The sequence below is a fragment of the Chrysochloris asiatica genome, unplaced genomic scaffold (genome assembly GCF_000296735.1).
Source record: "Chrysochloris asiatica unplaced genomic scaffold, ChrAsi1.0 scaffold00010, whole genome shotgun sequence".
Classification (NCBI taxonomy): domain Eukaryota; kingdom Metazoa; phylum Chordata; class Mammalia; order Afrosoricida; family Chrysochloridae; genus Chrysochloris; species Chrysochloris asiatica.
The window spans coordinates 3,869,547-3,873,268 of NW_006408528.1; positions in this window are offsets into that span (position 1 = coordinate 3,869,547).

The window sequence follows — 3,722 nt, forward strand, 5'->3', positions numbered from 1 at the left end:
AAGTCCTCTTCACCTTCAGCAAGCAAGGTTGTATCATCTGCATACCGCAGGTTGTTATTGAGTTTTCCTCCAATCCTGATGCCACGTTTTTCTTCGTAGAAACCCATAGTATTTATTGGCAATCCATAGTATTTTTTAAATTCTTCTCAAACACCATAACTCAAACACATCAATTCTTCTACAGTCCTTTGTATTCACCATCCAACATTCACACCGTATGAAGCTACTGAAAATATCATGGCTCTTGTCATGTGCACCTTAGTCCTCAAACTGATAGCTTTGCCCTTCAGCAATTTAAAAAGGTCTTGTGCAGCAGATTTGCCTAATGCAAAATGTAATTTGATTTCTTGACTGTCGCTTCCATGAGTATCGATGGTTGATTCAAACAATATGAAATCTTTGACAACATCAATCTTTTCTGTATTTATCATGATGTTATTTATTGGTCCAAAAGTAAGGATTTTTGTTTTCTCTACATTGAAGTGCAACCTATCCCAAAGGCTGTGGTCTTTGCTCTTCATCAGTAATTATTTTAAGTCCCCTTTGCTTTCAACAATAAAGGTTATATCATCTGCATATCACAGGTTGTTACTGAGTCTTGCTACAATCCTGATATAATCCAGTTTCTCAGATTATTTGTTCAACATAGAGATTGAATAAGTATGGTGAAAGAATACAACGCTGGCACAAAACTTTCCCAATTTTAAACCATTCAGTTTTCCCTTTTTCTGTTCGAAAGAACTCTTGGTCTTTGCACAGGTTCCTCATGAGCACAGTTAAGTATTTCAGAATGTGCTTTGAAATGGGTCTATTCTAATCAATTGGCTAGGTAACTGTCTGCCAAATTTCTTGGCATAGATGAGTGAGTGCTTCTGGTGCTTTACATCACTTTGTTGAAAGATTTCCAATTGTATTCCATCAATTCCCAGAGCCCTGTTCTTTGCCAATGCCTTCAGTGCACCCTGGACTTCTTCCTTCAGTACCATTGGCTCTTGGTCATATGCTATCTCTTGAAATGGTTGAACATCAACCATTTCTTTTGGTTACAGTGACTCTCTGTAGTCTATCTACCTCCTTCTGATGCTGTCTTCATCATTCAATATTTTGCCTAAAGAAGCCTTCAGTATTGCAACCCAAGGCTTGAATTTTTTCCTCAATTCTTTCAGCTTGAGAAATACTGAATGTGTTCTTCCCTTTTGGTTTTCTAACTCAAGACTTTTGCACATTTCATTATTTTTTTGCACAGCTCATTCTCAAGCTGACATTTGAAATTTTCTGTTCACTTCTTTTACCTCATTTCTTCCATTACCTTTAGCATCTCCATGCTGGAAAGCAAGTTTCAGAGTCTCTTTTGACATCCATTTTGGTCTTGTCTTTCTTCTTTGTCTTCTTAGTGACCTTTTGCTTTTTTCTGTAGATATTCTTGATGTCATCTCACAACTCTTCTGGTTTTCAGTCATTAATGTCTAGCACATTAAATCTGTTCTTGAGATGATCTCTAAATTCAGGTGGGATATGTTCAAAGTCATATATTGGCTATCTTGGACTTGTTTTAAATTTCTGCAGCATCAGCCTGAACTTGAATATGAGCAGTTGATGTTCTGTTCCACAGTCCGCTCCTGGCCTTGTTTTGACTGATGATATGGAGCTTTTCCACCATCTCTTTCCACAAATGTAGTCAGTTTGATTTCTGTGTATTCCATCTGGTAAGGCCCATGGGTGTAGTCATCTTTTATAGTATTGTAAAAAGGTATTTGCAATGAATCAGTCATTGGTCTTACAAAACTCTGTCATTCGATCTCCAGCATCATGTCTATCACCAAGGCCATATTTTCCAACTACTGATTCTTCCTCTTTGTTTCCAACCTTTGCATTCCAATCACCATTAATTATCAGTACATCTTGATTGCATGTTTGATGGTTTCAGACTGAAGAAGTTGGTAGAATTCTTCAATTTCATCATCATTTGCTTTAGTGTTTGATGCATAAATTTGAATAATAGTGGTTTAGTCTTCTTTGTAGGTGTATGGATATTAGTCTGTCACAAGCAGCATTACACGTCAAGATAGGTCTTGAAATGTTCTTTTTGATGATGAATGTGATGCCATTCCTTTTCAGTTTGTCATTCCCAGCATAATAAACTATGAAATTGTCAGATTCAAAATGGCCAATATCGATCCATTTCAGCTCACTAGTACCTAGGATATTGATGTTTATGCATACCATTTCATTTTTGACAACTTCCAATTTTCCCAGATTAATAATTTTCACAATCCATGTTCCAATTAATGGTTGTTTACAGCTGCTCCTCCTCATTTTTTGTTGTGTCCCGTCAGCAAATGAAGGTCCCAAAGACTTTACTCCATTCATATCATCCCAGCCAACTCTATTTTGAGGAGGCAGCTCTTCCCGTTGTATTTTGAGTGCCTTCTAACTGTGGGACTCATCTTCTGGCACTATGTCTGGCAACATTCTGTTCATCATGTGTCAATATTCAATAGTATGGTGCTGACAGTGTTTCACTCTTATTCATAAGACTTTCAGTGGCTAATACTTAAGAAGTAGTCATCTCTCCTTCGCTTGAGTCTGTGTTAGTCTGGAAGCTTAGCTGACACCTAGCCCCTATAAGTGATCCTGCCGGCATTCAAAATACCGGTGGCATAGCTTCCAGTATCACAGCAACATGCAAGATGCCACAGTGTGACAAACTGACAGATGAGTGGGGCAACACATAATAAGCATAAAGAATTCTTGAGTGAATAAATGAGTAAAGGAATTAGTGAACTGCAGTTTCTGAGAGACAAAAAGTGGTTAAAGGTAAACAGTGGATCAGTTATGAAGAGACCAACTAATTCATCTAAAGCTTAACGTTGTCGATATTCCATTGTAATAAGTACATTTGACATCATTTTACTTGTCACGAGTACGTTAGCCAAAACAATTCAGCAGACACAACGTTGTAACAAGACTGGAAATAGAGCAGTTGAATAAATATAAATAGTATGACTGAGACAGACACCAAGGAGGAATGACAACTGAAGATGGTCCAGTAAGATATGAAACGATGAAATTGGGGAAACAATATAGAAAATAAGAAGCTCTGGATGTACTTGGCTGCTAACCAAAAGATCAACAGTTCAACCCCCAGCTGCTCCACAGGAGAAAGTTGTGGCAGTCTGCTTTGGTAATGATTGTTGTTGTTGTTAGGTGCCATCAAGTTAGTTCTGTCTCATACTCGCCCTATGCACCACAAAATGAAACCCTGCGCAGTCCTGTGTCATTGTCACAATTGTTTTGTTTGAGCCCATTGTTGCTGCCACTGTGTGAATGCATCTCATTGAGGGCCTTCCTCCTTTCCACTGTTTCTTCATGTAAGCAAGCATAATGTCCAGTGACTTGTCCCTCCTAACAACATGTCCACAGTATGAGACACAAAGTCTTGCCATCCTCGATTCTAAGGAGCATTCTGGTTGTACTTTTTCTAAGACAGATTTGTTTATTCTTCTGGCAGTCCATGGTATTTTCAATATTCTTCATCAATATAATTCAAATGTATCAATTCTTCTCCGGTCTTCCTTATTCATTCTCCAAATTTAACATGCATATGAGGTCATTGAAAGTACCATGGCATGGTCAAGTGCACTTTAGTCCTCAAACTGACATCTTTACTCCTAAAACACTTTAGAAGAGAGGTCCTTTGTAGCAGGTTTGGCTAATATAAT